The following is a 21,872-nucleotide window of genomic DNA, read 5'->3' as shown; positions in this document are numbered from 1 at the left end:
GCACAGGTTCATTATCTCAACCTTGGGATAGAATAAAGACTGTATACTTGCAAAAGCTGGGCTCCCCAGTGGTTACAATTAAGTTCTTTCACTCATGTGGGTAAAAATACAAACTTGGATAGCTAGGGAACATGGTGGCCACTCTAATTTCCTAAGGGAGACAGACCTATCAGGTCCCTGACTTAGCCACCAGCATCCTAGAGTCATCAAGGTATAGAGGTAAATAAATTGACCCTGAGGTATATCGACAACTTTTGGAAATAGGCTGAGCTGAATTTCAGCTTTCAGATTTGATTATGAAAATTCTAAACCCCTATTTTTATTCTTCAATTTATTTTTAGATCTTTGCAATCCCATGCCTAATCTTACCTTATAATATTAATCTGGGTTGGAAGAAAGATAGAGAAGTAGTCGGGGAATTTATCACACAAGAAAGAATGGAGATTATATGTATAAAGTCTGGTGCATAAGGTGATGTGTATTGATAAGGAAATCTTAATGATGAGTAAGTTCTAGAGCCGATCATGTGTAAGATCAAAAACCATCATATATCACTTGAGTTGCTTTATCACTCTGCACCTTCAGGCATTTACCTATCATCCTTAATGCTGTCAGTTGTAATTTGAGGTGGAGTAGGTGTTGGCAATGGGATTGAAGTTTAGACTTAGTTGTCAAAATATAAGATATGAAGTTTTCATATTCCTCAGTACACTCAAACCAAAGCTACAGAATTTAGATAGTTTGTTACCTAAGGGACCCTATGTTTCAGTTTGGGAATAAATTAAAAAGTAGAATTATTTACATCTCCAAATAATCAAAACGCTTCTTCCGAGAGAGAGAGAGAGAGAGAGAGAGAGAAACTGTATATAATTGAGTTTCAAATAAACTCTAAAATTAAAAACAAAAGGCAATGAAAACATCACTGTATATTAAGAGATAAACTGTGTTCATGGGCAGAAAGATTCGATATTATTTAGATCTCAGTTATCTCCAAATTGATCTATAGATCTATTGAAAAATAATGAAGCAGGCAGAGGAATTCATACTTCAGGCAAAACTTTATATTCCATGCAAAAATGTTCCAAAACACTTGGTTTACTTTGATTTATAATCAAGGTGATTCAGTAGGGCAATATGCTCTTACATTCACACTTCGTCAATAGGCTGCCTAAAATTTTTATTCAAAATTCAAGATCCTCATGTAGTAATGTAGTATATTGCATCATTGGATACAATGCTTCATCCTTCCTGGTATCATTTGCCATGTGACTTTGCAGTTCCTCCCCTGCAGGTGCATGAGTCAGCAGAGCAGAGCCCAAGCCAACTACAAATCCCTGAGAATAAATGTTTGCTTCTTTAAGCTACTGAATTTTGAAGTGGTATGTTATACAACATCATTATGTCAAAAGCTAACTAACTGATATATCCCCATGAAGAATGTCTAGATATCATAGCACCTGCTTACATTAAAATAGTGTTTTAACACGTGTGCTTAACATTGTGACAGACTACATCTTATGTGAAATAAATGACAAATTTCTATTCTTAATGAACATTTAATCTAAAGGTAAGCATCTTTCCTAGTGTAGCAAATGCTTATATTAAGGAGGCAGATTTTCTCTGCTATTTCATTTTGACGGTTCATGAATACTGCTGTCTGGTTGTTTTAAATATTTCAATTAGTTATCCACTTTACTATACTTCCTCCCTGAGGCTCAAAGCTAACAGCATAATTTAAGGAGAAAGAAAAAAGACACTAAAATATTAGTCTTGCTGAAGCAATGATGGAGATCATAACAGTGTCAAGGACATTCCTGTCAGATATTTTGAGTTCTAACCATACAGCCTTAAGGCAGTTGGAGCAACCCTGGGGAGGAAAGCAATTGTCATATGATACTCATCAGTGGGCAGCTTCTTTTTTGAACTTTTCTCTGCCAATGTCCAGTATTCAAAAGATTAGTCACTTCTTTTGAAAATCTTGACTTGCTGTCTCTATGACTTGCATATATAATGTTGATGAGTTTTTAAACTTCCCCAAAGTCAAAATTTATGAGACCAATAAATTCATCAGTAATAATAGCCTAGGTAACATTAACTTATTGAGTATAATTTATGTCAAAGCAGAGATCTTAAGTATTCAGTTTGACGAGTTTTCACAATTGCATGCACCCAAAGCAAAAAGTAGAATATTTACATTACCCCAGAAAGTTCCCTTATGTTCTTGTACAAACAATCATCCTAGAGGCAATCACTTTTTATTTCAATAAATATAGCTTAGTTTTGTCTGTTCTTGGACTTCATTAGAGTATGTACTCTTTTTTTTTTTTTTGAGATAGAGTCTCACTCTGTTGCCCAGGCTAGAGTGCCGTGGCGTCAGCCTTGCTCACAACAACCTCAAACTCCTGGGCTCAAGTGATCCTCCTGCCTCAGCCTCCCAAGTAGCTGGGACTACAGGCATGTGCCATCATGCTCAGCTAATTTTTTTCTATTTTAGTTGCCCAGCTAATTTCTTTCTATTTTCAGTAGAGACAGGGTCTCCCTCTTGCTAAGGCTGGTCTCAAACTCCTGACCTGAAGCGATTCTCCTGCCTCAGCCTCCTGAGTAGCTGGGTCTACAGGCATGCACCACCATGCCTGGATAATTTTTTGTATATATATATTTAGTTGTCTATATAATTTCTTTCTATTTTTAGTAGAGACGGGGTCTTGCTCTTGCTCAGGCTGGTCTCGAACTCCTGAGCTCAAATGATCCACCCACCTCAGCCTCCCAGAGTGCTAGGATTACAGGTGTGAGCCACCACGCTCAGCCAGAGTATGTACTCTTTTGTGTCTGGCTTCTTTTACTCAACTTAAATTTTTGTTTCTTTGTTTCCTTTTAGGTTCATCTATGCCATTGTGTGTTTCAGTAACTTATTACTTTTATATTGCTGGATTGATATACCATTATAAGAATACACTATAATTTGTTTACCCATTCTCCTGTGGAGAAACACTTGGATTCTTCCAGATTTTGGATATCATAAAAATGTTGCTATGAACATTCTTGAAGAAGTCATTCTGTGTATATAATTTTGTGTGTTTGTGTGTGTGTGTGTGCTTATATATGGATACCTAGAAATCAGCTTTTGATTAAGAATGTGTTGCATCTATAGATAAATTTAGAGACAATGGACAACTCAACAATATTTATTCTTCAAATACATTAACATTCTATTTTACTTCATTTATTTAGGTGTCCTTTTATTTATTTCAGCAATTTAGAGAAAAGCATGTCTTTCATTAAGTATAGATACGAATGTAATTTATGATTTGGCAGATTCCTAAGTTGAATTTTCTAAATGTTTGTTTATAGCACATAGAAATACAATGGCCTTTTGTATATATCCTGTTATTTTACTACATTAACATACTAGTTCTAGAAATTTTCTTTGAAGCTTCTATAGTATTTTCTGTATACATACAGAATCATGTCATCTGTAAATAGTGACAGTTTTCCTTCTTTATTTTAAATAATTATTATTTTCATTTCTTTTTATTGCCTTATCATTGAGGCTAATATCTCTACTATAATGTTAAATAAAAATGATGAAAACAGATATCCATGCCTTGCTCCCTATCTTAGGGAGAAACCATACAATCTTTCACCATTAAATATTATGTTAGCTGTAGTCTCTCCATGGATGCTCTTTACCAGGTTGAGGACATTTCCTTCTATTCCTAGTTTGTGGAGAGTTTTTGTTTGTTTGTTTGTTTTGTTTTTAAAATCATGAATGTTGAATTTTATCAAAAATATTTTCTGCGTGTGTTGTGTGATGATTATATGTGTTTTCTCCCTTATTTAGAAGTATTATTTCCAAATGTTAACTCAATTTTATATTCCTGGGATGAGAACAATGAATGTGACCAGGAATAAAGACAAAGATAGGCAGGGCGTGGTAGCTCACGCCTGTAATCCTAGTGCTCTAGGAGGCCTAGGCAGGAGTATCACTTGAGGTCAGGAGTTCAAGACCAGCCTCAGCAAGAGCAAGACCCTGTCTCTACTAAAAAAAAAAAAAATAGAAAGAAATTAGCTGGACAACTAAAAATAGAAAAAATTAGCCTGGCATGGTGGTGCAGGCCTGTAGTCCCAGCTACTCAGGAGGCTGAGGCAGGAGGATCACTTGAGCCCAGGAGTTTGAGGTTGCTCTGAGCTAGGCTTATGCCATGTCACCCTAGCCTAGGCAACAGAGGTAGACTCTGTCTCAAGAAAAAAAAAGGACAAAGATATAGATAGTAACAATGGAGTAAATTCATCAAGAATTATCGATTCTAAATTTGCATATACCTAATATCAGAACATCAATTATCCACCAACTTGAATTAATTGATATCTTTAAAACTCTTCACCCAACAATAGCGGAATACATTCTATTTGTAGTGTTATTATTGTTAATATTTTATGTATGTAGGCATTTTATTTTTCTACCCCAAACAGTATAATTATCAATCCAATGGTAAATTTTATCCAGTATATTTTAATATTTTGACTAATAAATAGTTTATGGAATGAATTTGAAAATAAAAAATATATCTAAACAGGGTAAAGGTTACATGGTATCTTCCTGTGTTATTTCCCACAACTCCATGCATATCCACACTATCCCAAAATTAGCAGTTGAATTAACAGATCTATCTATCTATATAAAGGGAGACATATATAAACAACATTAGATCTCTTCTATTATTCTATCCAGATTTGATATCTATTCTTATTTATATTTTTTAAAGTTATTAGTAATGAATTGAATTACATAGTATTATATTTTACTCTAAGGTAATTTTAATGGCTCCTTTATTTTATACCTCAATAAACTTTATACTGTATTTCTATTAATCTTTTTTTCTGTTACTCATTTCCATAGATTCCTACCAAAAATGCTATCATAAATGAGGATTTTTAGGAAATGGGACAAAAGATGTAAATTCCAAGATAAATAAACATGAAAAAAATTGCAAACTTTTCAACATCTTTCCAAATTTATATAACTTTGCTCTGCAGCCAAAAGGCATGGATTTCTAATACTACAGGACTTTTTCATGGCCTTAGAGATACACAATTGCCCCAAACCAGACAAATTATGAAAATTTTAACATTATCAGGTATTGTGCCCAAAGTTTCTGTTATGAATACCTAGAAAATGACAACTTAATGGAATCCTTTTGAAAAAATCATACACTTTGAAGATGATTTCAAGCCATCTATGACTATAGCAGCCTGAAAATATTGGTTCAATATCTCCATTTTGCCTTCTTAATTATTTAACTCTGTTCATTTCTTCCTCTTTATCTCTCATTTCCAGTGTTTTCCTACTCCTTTTCACAAATGTTCACATTTATTCAAACATTACATCAAGTCAAATGTCCAGGCTATTTTTAAAAAAGGAAATCCTCAAAACCCTTGGTGGCCACCAGTTTTTAATGGGTACCAACATGCCTGTGCTTCACCTGCCCCAGCCACTCTGTGGCCATCTGCTTGATGCAGTAGCATCTGCAGTTTACTGCACAGTCCATAGAATATTCACAAAGATAGAATATACTGTGATCCAAAATTTCCTCAAAATCCCAAAGGATTTAAATCCTACACAGTATATTATCTTACACAACCATCTTACAAAATGAAATTAAAACAGAATTCAGAAAGATAGTTGAAAAACACTCAGACACTTGAAAACTAAATAGCATACCTCTAAATAATTCATGGGTCAAAAAAGAAATTTCAAGGTAAGTTAGAAAATATTTTGAATTGAATGAAAATTGAAACATAAAATTTGTGGAAATGAAGCTAAAGCAATCCTTAGAGAAAAATGTATGCATTGAATAACTATATAATACAAAAAGAAAGGTCTCAAATCAATAATCTAATACTCCAACTTAGGAAACTAAAAATAAGGGCATGTTAAACCCAAATTAAACAAAATCAAGGAAATAATAAAGATAAAAGCTAAAATCAGTGAAATATATAACAAATATAATAAAGAAAATCAGTGAAACCAAAAGCTATTTCTTTTATTTTTGAACGAATAACCTTTAGTGTAGCTTTTCTAACAAAAGGAATAAAAGTGATACATTTCTAGCCAGACTCATAAAGAAAAACAGAGAGAAGACACAAATTACTAATATTATCAATGATAGAGAGAGGGTACCACTATATATCTTATAGATATTAAAATAATAATAAGGAAATTTATAAATAGCTTTATATCTATAAATTTGATAATTTAGACAAACTGGATACAGAAAGACCTGTATGTGAATTTTATGGTAGCTTTATATATAAGATCCAAATACTGAAAGCAACCTCACTGTCCTTCAATTGGTGAATGCATAAACCAAAGGTGTTATATCCATATAATAGAGTACTTTTCAACAATAGAAAGAAACAAACTACTAATGCATGCAATGAGAAGGGTGTATCTCAGAAGCATTATGCTAAGTGAGACAGTCCATACTCTGAAAGCTACATTATGTATGATTCCAATTTTATGACATTCTGCAAAATGTAGAATTATAGCAAAAGGAATCAGATTGGAGTTCGCAGAGTCTGAAGAAGTAGGGAAGGGAATCGATTTCAAGGATGCACAAGAGAACTTTCTGGAATGATGAAATATTTTATATCTTGATTGTAGTGTCAGTTTATACAACTGTATACATTTGTCAAAACTCATCAAGTATGCAAATAAAAAGGGTGACTATTAATGCACATAAATTTATCTCAATTAATTTGCTTAAAAATAAACAATGGGAATTAGTTTCTACTTGTGGTATTATAGTAAATTAGGTATTTTGGAAACTCCTTCTATTATAATACATCAAGAATCTGGGCAATATACAACAATCAGACATTTAAATACATTGCTTGGCTTGCAAGAAATTAACAAGAGAAATTCCCAAGGTCCTCTTCCCCAAATGTACAGGGATATAAAACCAGAGAAGCAAACAAATATGGAAAGTAGAGTCAGAAAGAACCCAGAAAATAAAGACAGTAACTATATAGTATTATAACACAAATTAGGGTGATCTCTTACTAATAGCAACAATGGGAGTCATAAAATAGGTTGAAAAGTAATTATAAAATGTCAAGAGAAAATAATTTTTCAACCTATATTGGTGTAAGCCTAATAAGCTCTTTAAATAATAAAGATGATATAAAGACATTTTCATATAAACACAAACCGAGTGAATTGAACAAAGTAGACCTTCACAAAAGAAATATCTAAAAGATGCTCCCCAAGAAGAAAGGAGTTCTGAGATTTATGAGGAAATGTGCAAAAAACCAACCAAACAAAAAAAGCCCTGACAGATATTGGGATAAGTCTAAACAATAACACTGCTTTATAATTCATGAGGATAATAAAGCAAAATAGAACTTAAAAGAAAATTGTGCACAATAAAAGTATGTAAAACTGAGAGAGAAATGATTGGAAGTAGAAAATCTTTGTATTATATAGTAATATGTAAAGTTATTGACTAAATTTAGAATTTTTCAAAGAAGGCATTTCAGGTAATGTTTTAATTCTCACCATCAAATGCTTAGAAACAGAATAAGTAGAGGGAGTTTAAAGTTATTAAAAGAAAAATTCTATCAACCCAAAAGGAGGCAAGAAAGGAAAGGAGAAAAGAACCATGTAAAAAGCTAAAACAAATGGAAAGCACAAAACAAGATTTAGAAAAAAATCAAAATATACTATTCTCACATACAAAAAGTTAATGAAATACATGTGGCAGTTAAAAAGCAAAAATGTTCAAATAAAGTTATTTTTTAAAAGCCAGCTATCTGTTGTTTATAAGAGACACATCTAAATATAAGAACCCAGAAAAGTTGAAATTAAAAGAATGGAAAGATAATCCAGGAAAATTCTAATCTAAAGAAGGCTAGTTTAGCTTTATTAATGTCAGTCAAATAAAGTAGTTTTAGTACAAAACTGTTAAGAAGACAAAGAAGATGAATTCATAATGATTAAAGAGTTAATTCACTGGAAAAATGTTGCAGTTCTAAATGACCATGCACCTTAATTATAAAATCTCAAAATATAGAAAGTAAAAATTAATTGAAGTAAAAGAATAATCGATAAATCCAACACAGTTCTGCCTATATGTTTCTTCTATAGCCTTACTATTTTTTTGTCTGGGATATGAACAACACAATTGAATTAATGAACATATATAGGACCATGTATTCACTTATTTTTTATTTATTTCAGCTCATTATGGGGGTACAAAAGTTCAGGTTATATTTGTTTCTAAAACCTTAAGTACAGACAGATCAGACAAAATAACCACATCTATAAAGCAAGTGTCAGGAATCGGTATTATGCAGTCTATATTCCCTGATCACAAAGCAATTAAACTCAGAAATAGTTCTATTTTCAATTTTATGAAGCAATTACATTCTGTTTTCCATACTGGCTGTACTAATTTACATTCCCAACAATGTACGTGTTCACTTTTCTCCACACCCCTGCCAACACTTATTTCTTTTTAAAATACATATAATAGCCATCCTAACAGGTGTAGGGTAGTATCTCTTGTGGTTTTGATTCGCATTTCCCTGATGATTAGTGATATTGAGCACTTTTTCATATTCTTCTTGGCCATTGATAAGTCTCTTTGGGAAAACTATTCAGCACTTTGTCCATTTTTAACCAGTTTATTTTAATTTTTTTTGCTATTGAGTTGTATGAATTCCTTATATATTTTGGATATTAACCCCTTATCAGACACATAGTTTGAAAACACTTTCTCCTAATCTGTATGCTGCCTTTTCTTTTTATTGATGGATTCTTTTATTATGCAGAAGGTTTTTAGTTTAATGAAGTCCCACTTGTTTATTTTTGCTTTTGTTGCCTGAGCTTTTGGTGTGATAATCAATAAAGCATTGCCAAGGCCAATATCAAGAAGCATTTCCCCTATGTTTTCTTCTAGAAGTTTTAAGTTTTTAGGTCTTATGCTTCTGTTATTTACCCTATTTGGAGTTGATTTTTGTGTATTGTATAAGATAAGGGTCCACGTGCATTCTTCTCCATGAGGATATACAGTTTTCTCAACACCCTTTGCTGAAGAGAGTATCCTTTCTCCACTGAGTCTTCTTGATTGACTAGTCAAAAATTAGTTTAGCATATATACTTGAGTTTATTTCTGGGCTCTCTATTCTGTTCAGTTGGTCTATATGACTCAACAATCCCTATACTGAGTATAAGCTAAAAGGGAATGAAGTCAGCAGTTTGTAGAGATATCTGTGTTTCTATGTTCACTGAATCATTATTCCCAATAGCCAAGATATGGAAACAACCTGTGTTCATCGATGGATAAACAGATAAAGAAATTGTGGTATTAGAATATTATTCAATCTTAAAAAATAAAAAAATGCTGCCATTTGCGAAAACATGGATGAACCTGGAGGACATTATGCTAAGTGAAATAAGCCTGGCAGGAGAGAAGGGAGAGGGGGGAAGGGGAATAAACCAACCTAATGGGTACTATGAACACTATTTGGGTGATGGGCACACCTATAGCCAGAACTCAAGCATTACAAAAATGATCCATGTAACCAAAAATGTTTGTACCCCTCAATATTTTGAAGTTAAAAAAAAGAAAATCAATAAGAAAACATTAGAGTATCTCCAAATTACTTTCCACAGGAGTTGCACTAATTTGCAGTCCCACCAGCAGTGTAAGAGAGTTCCTATCTCTCCACATCCATGTCAGCATTTGTTGTTTTGGGACTTTTTGATAAAGGCCATTCTCACTGGAGTTAGCACACTTCTAGCCTTGGCTTGGACAAGGCAAGGGCATTACATGTAACCAAAATGTTTGTACCGCCATAATATTCTAAAATAAAAAAATAAATAAGAAAGAAAGGAAGGAAGGAAGGAAGGAAGGAAACACTGGACTTGAACTACACCTTTGAACAAATGAACCTAATGGATATATGCAGAACATCCCATTCAACAACAGAAGAATGCACATTCTCACCAAGTGTACACAGAACATTCTCCAGGATAGATCATGTGTTAGGCAACAAATCAAGTCTTGAGAAATTTAAGAAGATTGAAATCATATCAAGTATCTTTTCTGAAAACTAAATCATAAGGAAATAAAAATATGAGCAAATGAGTAAGAAGATTGAAACAGTAATAAAAGGTTTCTCATCAAAGAAAAGCCCAGGACCTGATGGCTTTATTACTAAACTCTGCCAAACATTTAAAGAAGAATTAATACCAATACTTCTCAAATACTTCCAAAAAAATTGAAGAGGAGACAAAACTTCCAAACACATTATATGAGGCAAACAATACCTTGATACCAAAGCCAGGTGAGGATACTACAAGAAAAGGAAATTACAGGGACAGGACAATATCTCTGATGAATATAGATGCAAAAATCCTCAAAAAATACTAGCAAACTAAAATCAACAACACATTAAAAGGATCATTCACCATAATCAAGTGGGATTTATGCCTGGGATTCAAGGATGATTCAACATATACAAATCAATCAATGTGATACACCACATTCACAGAATGAAGGACAAAAACCATATGATTATGTCCATAGATACAGAAAAGGCATTCAACAAAATTCAACATTCTTTCATACTAAAAACTCTGAAAAAATTTGGTGTAGAAGGAATGCACCTCAACACAATAAAGGCCATATATATCAAGCTCATAGTTAAGTTGAAAGCTTTTCCCCTAAAATCAGGAACAAGACAGGGATGTTCACTCTCACCACTTATATTCCACATAGTACTAGGCATCTTAGCCAGGGAAAATCAGCAAGAGAAAGAAATAAAAGGCATACAAATTAGAAAAGAAAACAATTAAAATTTTCTCTCTTCACAGATGATATGATCTTACATATGGAAAACCCTAAAGACTCCACCAAAAAACAGTTAGAACTAATAAACAAATTCAGTAAAGATGCAGGGTACAAGATCAACATACAAAAATCAGTAGCATTTCTATACAATAACAACAAACTACCTGAAAAATAAATCAAGAATACAATACCATTTATGATAGCTATAAAAAGTAAAATATTCAGGAATAAATTTAACCAAGAATGTGATAGATCTGTAGTACACTGATAACTATAAAATGTTGATGAAAGAAATTGAAGACATAAATAAATGGAAAGATATTCCATGTCCACAAATTGGAAGATGCATTAATATGGTTAAAATGTCCATATTACCCAAAATGATATACAGATTCAATGCAATCCCTATCAAAATTCTACCTACATTGTTCCTGAAAATAGAAAAAATTCTAAAATTCATACAGTACCGCACAAGACCCTGAATAACCAAAGCAATCTCGAGTAAAAAGACCAAATCTGGAGGCATCACAATTTCTGATTGGAAAATCTACTACAAGGATATAGGAATTAAAACAGTATGGCATTGGCCTAAAAAGAGACACATAGACCTATGAAACAGAATATAGAAATCAGGAATAAATCCATACATTTTGAATCAATTAATTTTGACAAAGATGTCAAGAACAAATAATGGGGATAAGACAATATCTTGAAAAAAGGATGTTGAGATAACAGCATATCCACATGCACAAGAATGAAATTAGACCCTTTCTCATACCATATACAAAATGGATTAAAGACTTAAACACAAGACTGAAAACTATAAAACTACTACAAAAAAAAACATAGGAGAAATGCTCCATGATATTGGCATGTGCAAAGATTTCCTGGATATGACGCCAAAAGCACAGGCAACGAGAGCCAAAATAGATATTTGGGATTATGTCAAACTGAAAAGCTTCACCACAGTAAAGGAAACAATTAACAGAGTAAAGAGACAACCTACAAAATGGTAGAATATATTTGCAAGCCATACATCTGATAAGAGCTTAATATCCAAAATATATAAAGAACTCAAATAGCTCAATAGCAACAAAACAGATAATCCAATTAAAAATGGCCAAACATTTCTCAAGTAAGACATACAAATGGCCAACAGGTATATGAAAAGGCGCTCAACATCACTAATCATCAGAGAAATGCAAATTAAAACTACAATAAGATATCACCTCACTTTTGTTAGAATGGCAATTATCAAAAAAATGAAAGATAAGGAATCTTTTCTCCAGAGTATGTTTTTGTCTGCTTTGTCAAAGATTAGATGGCTATATGAGGATGGTTTTATATTTGGATTTTCTGTTCTGTTCCACTGGTCTGTGTCCCTGCACTTGTGCCAATACCAAGCAGTTTTTATAATCACAGCCTTGTAGTATAGTTTGAAGTCTGGCAAATTAATACCTCCCATTTTGTTTTTGTTACTTAAAATTGCTTTTGCTAAACGGGGTCTCCTCTGGTTCCATACAAAGTGTAAAATTATTTTTTCTATATCTGTGAAAAATGATGTTGGTAATTTAATAGAGATTGCATTGAATATGTAGATAACTTTGGGCAGCATAGACATTTTAACAATGTTGATTCTACCGATCCATGAAACAGGACACACAGCTTTCACCTCTCACAAAAATCAAATCACGGTGGATAACAGACTTAAACCTTAGTCCGGAAACTATTAGAATTCTAGAAGAAAACATAGGAAAGACTCTTAAAGACATTGGCCTAGGCAAAGAATTTATGAAGAAGACCCCTAAGGCAATCACAGCAACAACAAAAACAAATAAATGGGACCTGATCAAATTAAAAAGCTTCTGCACAGCCAAAGAAACAGTCACGAGAATAAAGAGACAACCTATAGAATGAGGAAAAATTTTCACATACTACACATCAGATAAAGGACTGATAACAAGAATCTATTTAGAACTCAGGAAAATCAGCAAGAAAAAATCGAACAACCCTATCAAAAAGTGGGCAAAGGACATGAATAGAAATTTTTCAAAAGAAGATATAAAAATGGCTAACAAACATATGAAAAAATGTTCAACATCTCTAATCATCAGGGAAATGCAAATCAAAACCACAATGAGCTATCACTTAACTCCAGTGAGAATGGCCTTTACCAAAAAGTCCCAAAACAATACATGTTGGCGTGGATGTGGAGAGACAGGAACACTCATACACTGCTGGTGGGACTGTAAACTAGTGCAACCCCTGTGGAAAGCAATGTGGAGATACTTTAAAGAGATTCAAGTAGACCTACCATTCAATCCAGCAATCCCATTATTGGGCATCTACCCAGAAGAACAGAAGTCATTCTATAAAAAAGACACCTGCGCCCGAATGTTTATAGCAGCACAATTCACAATTGCAAAGATGTGGAAACAACCCAAATGCCCATCAACTCATGAATGGATTAGCAAAATGTTGTATATGTATACCATGGAATATTACTCAGCTATTAGAAATAATGGTGATATGGCATCTCTTTGGTTCTCCTGGAGAGAGTTGGAACCCATTCTATTAAGTGAAGTATCCCAAGAATGGAAAAATAAGCACCACATGTACTCACCAGCAAACTGGTTTCCCTGAGTGCACATTTGGGAATAACACCAATTGGGTATCAGACAGAGGGATGGGTGTATACCTACTTGATGAGTGCGATGCGCACTATCTGGGGAATGGACACACTTGAAGATCAGACTCAGGGGGATGGGGAAGCATGGGCAATATATATAACCTGAACTTTTGTACTCCCATAATGAGCTGAAATTAAAAAAAAAAAATGAAAGATAACAAGTGTTGGCAAGGATACAGAGAAAAGGGAACCCTTGCACACTGTTGGTGGGAATGTAGAATAGCCTAGCCATTATAGAAAAAAGCATGGGATTTTTCAAAAGACTAAAATTAGAATTATCTTATGATCCGGCAATTCCACTTTGGGGTATATATCCAAAGGATATGAAATCAGTATGTCAAAGAGATACCTGCACTTCCATGTTCATTGCAGCATTATTCACAACAGCCAAGATATTGAAGCAACCTAAGTGTTCATCAGTGGATGAATGGGTAAAGAAAATATGGTATATATACACAATGGAATAATATTCACCCTTTAAAAAGAAGGAAGTTTGTCAGAAATGACAATATGGATGAACCTGGAAGACATTATGGTAAGTGAAATAAGCCTGGCACAGAAAGACAAATACTGTATGACCTCACTCATATGTGAAATCTAAAAAAGTCAAACTCATGGAAGTAGAGAATATAATGGTAGTTACCAGATTCTGCCTGGGGGTCAGGGATTTGGGAGAGTGCTTGAGTAATGGGGAGATTTTGGTCAAAGGGTACAAAGTTTTGGTTAGATAGGAGGAATGAGTTTTAGTGATCTATTACACAGAATTTTGACTATAATTAACCATGCATTTAATTTATTGTATATTTCAAAATTGGTAAAATAGATTTTAAACATTCTTACCACAATAAATAAGTCTGTGAGGTGATGGATATGTTAATTAGCTTAATTTAATCAATTCACAATATATGCATACATCAAAACATAACATTGTACCCATAAACATACACAATTATATTTTGTCAATTAAAAATATAAAAACATTAACCTCCCATATTTAAAATAATTCACAATGTTGGTGTTGGTAAAATGAAATGAATAGTTTTGCAGTTTTGTATATGCCCTATAAGATTTAAATTGGCACACTTTTAAAGAAACAATTTGAAAATATGTTTCAAGAACTTTAACACAATTACGCTTTAAAAATAGTAGGCTCACTTTTAGGAATCTGACCTAAGGAAAATATGTGATGCTGTTGTCATAAAATAATATATGCTCATAGTCTTCAAAGAATTATTAAAATATTTTAAAAATTGGGAAAATGTTTCTATCAGTAGGGAGATAGTTAAATACAATACAGTACATCTAAGTGAATAAATCTATGATCCTACTTTTAAAAACACAAAAGACAGAACAACAACAACAAAAAACAATGTAAAGCCTAATGTAGCATTAGGATCAATTTAAGAACTTAAAAAAACATAAATCTCTGGGGATGTCACCCATGGAGATTCCGATTAAATTGGTCTGAGGTGGGTTCTTGCCTTTGGTACTTTCAAAAAGCTGCCCAGATGATTCCAATGTGCATGCAGGTTTGAGGAACACTGGGTTCTTAGACATACATATGTACACATAATTATGCATGAAATTGAAAAGAAGTTTAGCAAACTGTAAAAAGTGTTCTCTTGGTTATGGAATAACTCATTGTTTATTTTCTTTTCTAAACTTCTATGTATTTAAACTTTTTATAATAAGCAGGATGATATGCAATTAATGCAGTCATTTTTTTATATAGTATAATAGGTGCATACTAATTTCTTGAAAACAGAGTGGGTGCTCTATGTGCCTCAAACATTTCGCTTGAAATCTTATTTACAGAAATTATTTTAACAGATAAAGGTAATTTCAGCCTACCCACCTCAATTATCACAAACTCTGCATTAATTAATAGCATGCTAATTACTGATTATGTACAGTCATGTCTTGTTGAATCAGACCTACAGTTTAATATTCATTGTTTTTGGACTATCTAGATTTGAAACCTTTGGGTATTAAATTTGACAGATTAGGAAAAAATATATTTTGCCTAAGGACAAAATTAAATTTAAATAAATAGACTTCATCTAATTATTCCATGATTCTTTTTTTTTCAGCTTATTATGGGGGTACAAAAGTTCAGGCTATATATATTGCTCATGCCTCCCCATCCCCCCGAGTCTGAGCTTCAAGCATGTCCATTCCCTAGACAGTGCACATCGCACTCATCATGTAGGTAATGCTCCCATCCCCTCCCCCACCCCCATCCCCCCGAGTCAGAACTTCAAGCGTGTCCATTCCCTAGACAGTGCACATCGCACTCATCACATAGAAGTGATTTTTCTCAGTGTTAGAGACATCAGTTTGTTCATACATATTTTGTTAGATGTGAAAAATGCACTTAACTTCCCTTTTCTTGGACTTACCCAAATTAAAAACTAAGAGTTTATTTAGAAAATACATCTGAGTGCCTGCCAGACACTGTTCAAGCTGAAACAGATATGGTGGTAAACACAACAGTCATGGTTCCTAAACTTATGGACCTTCTCCTTAGGGTTCACATTTATAAACAACACTAAGTATTGAGTACTAATAATAAAATGCAAAGTTTTATGAGAGTGTATATCAGAGCAAACTAATTTAGCATGAGGACTAAAGGAAACCCTTTTTGAGAAAGTGGCATTTAAGCTTGGTTCTGAAGGATGAGTGAGAAACCATCCTTAGGAAAAGAGTGGTGCGAAGGGTATACCAAGGATAGAGAACAGAATGTACAAAGGCCCTGAGGCAGAAAGAAACTTAGAATATCAGTGTAACTGCAGCATAATGAGGGAGGAAATAGAGCAGTAGGAAAGAGGCAGGTCATGCATTGTAAGCCATTTGGAGAACTATGTTCTTTGTTTTAAGAGCAATGTTAAGCCACCAACAAATTTAAACAGAAGAGTGAAATGATCAGATTTACAATTTAATAAAATCATTACTGTTCTGTGGGGAATACATTTGAGAGGACTAAGACTAGAGTTGGAGAGAAAATTGGATTTGGACACAAAATTGAAAATAGGACACTGACAGTGGTCAAGAGAGAGATGATGGAAGTGGAGAGAATGTTTTGGATTTGAGGTATATTTTGGAAGTAGTAGCAACAGAACTTGAGGATAAATTAAATAGGGAGAGAGGAAAAGCAGATTGCTTCAAGAATGTCTCCTGGATTTCTGGTATCAGAAAATGAGAACGCACCAGTCTAATTTATAGAGAGGAGAGAAGACATAGAGTGATTGGCTAGGAGTGGGAATAAAGAGTTTAGTTTTGTGTATGTTTAGATGTTTGAGATATCTAAATAAAGATGTCAAGTAGCCAGTTGGATACATTGGGTTGGACTTCAGAAATGAATTTATTTGACATCAGAATATAGAAAGTATTAAAGATGTGGAACCTGACTTAGAGAGAGTACGTCAGGAGTAAGACCTGAGAACCACCAGTATTTCAAGTTTGCTTGGAGAAAAGGGTAGGAATAAAGGGATGAAGAAGTAGCCAGAAAGTTCAGGGAAAAAAATCAAGTATGATGTCACAAAAGTTAAGGGAAGATAATATTTTAAGAAGGAGGAAGAGGCCAATTGATCTATGCTCCTGGTAAGTCGAATAAGGGGTGAACAAAACAGAGTTTATTGGATTTAACCATGTGAAGGATATGGCAACTTCCTAAAAAGTCATTGTAGTTAAGTAGTATGGGCAGAAACTTGACCACAATGAGAAGAAAAATAAATAAAACCCCAATAAGATAACATTTACATTTAATAAATTGTCTGTATTATTTAGGCTGATTTGCTTTATGATCCAGAATATTTTCAAAAATGGTATATATTTATTGTTAGTAGAAGAGAATATGTATGTCACAATTGTTGGAAGCAGTGTTCTAGGTATGTTTTGTGAATTTTATTTTTCGAATCCTTTATATCCTCACCCTTTGCTTATTTTATCAGTTAATAAGAGGTTTATATCACCTCCTACTATATTATTAATTTATATATATCTTCATTTAGTTCTGCCAGCTTTGCTTATATACATTTGTATATATACATATGTGTATACATGTATATGTACACAGATATATATGTTTATTTTTTTCTTGGTAGATATATCCTTATATCATCATGAAACTCCCTCTTCATGGCCATACTTAACTTAAAAGGGAGGCTGAGACATGCAGTTTAGCCATGTGCCCAGGAAGATGAGAAAGGAAGTTTGCTGAATAGCGAGGCAATCTCACCATATATGACAATGAAGCGTTGGTGGGGATGTGAATTAAATATAATGCTTATTCCCTGATAGCAGAAATCCAAACTATTATAACCACATTGGAAAATAATTTGGCAATATGTGCATCAGAAGTCAAGCTCAAGAATGATTACAGCATATGGCTCACGCCTGTAATCCTAGCACTCTGGGAGGCCGAGGCGGGTGGATCGCTTGAGGTCAGGAGTTCGAGACCAGCTTGAGCAAGAGCGAGACCCCGTCTCTACTAAAAATACAAAGAAATTGTCTGGCCAACTAAAAATATATATACAAAAAATTAGCCGGGCATGGTGGCACATGCCTGTAGTCCCAGCTACTCGGGAGGCTGAGGCAGTAGGATTGCTTAAGCCCAGGAGTTTGAGGTTGCTGTGAGCTAGGCTGATGCCACGGCATTCACTCTAGCCCAGGCAACAAAGTGAGACTCTGTCTCACAAAAAAAAAAAAAAGGAATGATTACAGCATCATTTTTAAACACCACAAAATTATAAACAACTGAAGGCTAAAGAAAAATAAATTTTAATTATTCACACAATGAGAAGTTATATAGCAGTAAATATAAGTCTATCTAACAAAGTGAATCAGTTATAGAAATAAAATATTGAGTCAAGAAGCAAGTCAAAAACACCTTATAGGTTATACCATTTTCATAAGTTTCAAAAATGAAAGAAGCTTAAAAATTATACAAAGAGAAAGACTAATACAAAATTCAGGGTAGTGGTAGTTCTTTTGGGAGATGTGCATGAAATGGGAAAGAGCTGATGGCAGTTCTTGGTTTATATTCTAGTTTTTAGGTTGTATGATTTTATAGGTGCTCATTTTAATATGCTTCATAGCTTATAAATAATACATTTTTCTGCATCAAATAATTTATAATAGATTCAGTCCCCTGATGGGGGATATCCTGAGTAAGCCTCGGAGGCCAATCAGCCCAGCCCTAGGCCCCAGGCCCCTGCCCTCCTGAGAGATGCCCCCAACACCGCCCACTTGTGGTTCCCAATAAACTCCAGCCTCATGGCAGAGGTTTAAAAAAGAGTAATTATAAATTATGAATGGAAAGTTACAAAATAAACACTTTATATATAAACATCATTTTTGGAACGGTTGGCTGTGATGAAGAAGTGAGAGTTGTACTTGTAAGTAGATATAGACCAAGATGAAATTTAATATTTTCTTCAATCATGAGAGAGTCTAGGGCATGTTTGAATGGTGATGAATGATCCAATAGAGAAGATGAATTTGAAGTAGCAGAAGAGAAAAAGGAGAGCTCATGAAATCATGTCCTTGAGAAGGGAAAAAAAGGGTAAAGTTACGATATGCACCGTCCGGGGGATGGACACACTTGAAGCTCTGACTCGGGGGCGGAGGGGGGAGGGCAAGGGCAATATACATAACCTAAACATTTGTACCCCTATAATATGCTGAAATTAAAAAATACGTTATTATAGATACCCCAGTAGATGTGGAAAAAAAAAAAAAGAGCACACATGCAAGGACTACTATTGGTAGAATAAGAAAAAAGATTCAATTGTAATGGGGAAGGAGTAGATGGGTCACCAACATTTGCTGCTAGTAAAACTTACATGACTTCCTAAACTAAGATACTGGTTCTTCCAAAAATGCAAAGAACTACAAGAAAAATGCCTTAGGACCACTTGTACCTAATTTACTTCATTAAGTAGCATTTCATTACCAAGCATGAAGGCAAAGCTTGCTCTCTGGCTTCATATGAAGAAAAATAAGACTCAGATACTGACAGTCCCCAACCAGTCTCTATAATACTTTGACTTGAAGGCCTTTCTACTTGTCTCAACCACTCTGCCTGTAAAGAAGGGATTTAGACAGATTGCTTCTACTCTCTATGAATCTACCTGAAAGACATCCCCCTCTGTCTTCTTATCAGGGCCTTAGAAAATGGTACTTAGAGACCCACTTCTTGTTTTCCCTCCCAGTATTATAAAAATAAGCCTACATCATTAACATTTCCCTATATATTTTACAAGATTTCTTTAAAAGGGGAGTAGAGAACTATGATAGAAACATTTTTAGGACTTCTCCCAAGGTTCTTTTAGATTCCCAGAGTACACAGGGCAATGTGTATTTTCACAGTGAGTTTGTGTTTCTATGGAGAAAAAAAGTCACATGCAATTGAACATTTGGGCACTTCCACAAAGCAAACTTTTAGGGGAGAAATTATATTGAATGGGAAATGATTTTTAAAGCAAAGATGAAGCAATCTTGTATAAGTCATATAAATGCAAAGGTTCTTAACAGTGGTGCTGTTATAAAGGCATATTAAAGAAAAAAGCCTACTATAGGTATTAGGCAGGGATTGGGTACAGGGCCTTGGAGAAAGCACACAAATTCAAGAGCTTATCTTCAGATTTCTATGCCCAGAATCTTGATTATGTAAAACATTGATCAACCAAAGTTATAGAAAATGATTGCAAGCCATATTCCCCATGTTTTGATTTACAATGAATAAATTATACCTGACAAGATAACTGAAATTAGGCATTTGCTCAGTGCTTTCTCTAAATACCATTCAAAAAAACAAGTTTCAATTTGCCTGGTCTGATGAGAATTAGGACAAATGGACATACAGGAAGCCATCTGATTTAGCTTGAGTGCAGGACTACCTTTCCCCACTGTAGGCATATATCTGTCTAGAAAATTGATATGATTTTCTGATCAACTTTTTTCCTAGAAGTGATAGATAAACATGGTACTTGGGTTTTTAAACCATTTTCTCCTCGAGGGCCACCTACCTATCCTGACACCTCAGAACAGTCATAGGATTTGATGCATTGTACTCCCTCATAGTATTTTCCCCTTGACAAAAACGAGAGGTCAGTAGGTTATAATTAAAACCAGAAACAGAAGCTAGACACCTAACTACAGAAGTCCTAAACTTGATCATTACCATTCTCATCTAAATGCTCCTCCTTTTTCTGCTACATGTTTCCCTTCCTTCCCCTTGATTCCAACATAGCAACTTCATTTCATATCAAGACCCTCAACCCCAACTTGGACATACCAGTTGAAGCTACTACAGCTAATCTTATTCCTTTAGTTATTCCCATTCCATCCTACATAGCTTGATTTTTTTCCCAGTCTTAAGAGAAAAGCATTTAGTCTTTTGCCATTCAGCATAACGTTAGCTGTAGGTTTTTGGTAGGTATAAATCATCAAGTTGGAAAAATTCACCTCTACTGCTATTTTTTCTGAGAGTTTTTATCATAAGTGGGTGTTGACTTTTGTCAAATGTTCTTTCTGTACTGATTGATATAATCATGTGATTTTCCTTCTTTAGCCTAAGCACATTGGTTGATTTTTTTACTATTGAGCCAGCCCTTGCATCCCTGGAATAAATCCCACTTGGTTATGGGGTATAATTCTCTTTATACATTTTGAATTCTATTTGGTGACATTTTGTTAAGGATTTTGTGTCTATATTAAGGAGGGATATTGGTGTGTAGTATTTTTTTCCCCTTTGATGTTGTCCTTGTCTTGCTTTGTTGTCAGAGCAATGCTAGTTTCATAAAATGAACTTGAAAGTATTCTTTCCTTTTCTGTTTTTGGAAGGAGATCATACAGAATTGCCATTAATTGTCCTTTAAATGATGGGTAGAATTCTTCATTGAAGCTATGTGGTCCTGGAATTTTCTTTGTGTTAAGTTGTTTGACTACTAATTCAGTTTCCTTCTTATTTATGTAGTGCTATTCAAATTATCTATTTCATATTGAGTGAGTTGGGGAAGTTTGTGTTTTATGAAGGAGAGGAGGTCTATTCTATCTAATTTGTCAAATTTATGTGTGTACACTTATTTGTAGTATTCCCGTTATCCTTGTGATGTTGGCAAAGTCTGTAGGGTTATCCACTATCATTCTTGATATTGGTAATTTATACCTTCTATATTTTTTCTTTGTTAGTTTTGCTAGAGGTTTGCCAATTTTATTGATACTTTCTTAAAAACTAGCTTTTGTTTATTTTCTCTATTATCTGTTTTATATTTCATAATTTTCTTCTCATTATACTCTTTCCCTTATAAGGACCCATTGTGATT

Source organism: Eulemur rufifrons, chromosome 30 (assembly GCF_041146395.1).
Source record: "Eulemur rufifrons isolate Redbay chromosome 30, OSU_ERuf_1, whole genome shotgun sequence".
Taxonomy (NCBI): domain Eukaryota; kingdom Metazoa; phylum Chordata; class Mammalia; order Primates; family Lemuridae; genus Eulemur; species Eulemur rufifrons.
This window is presented reverse-complemented; position numbering follows the sequence as displayed.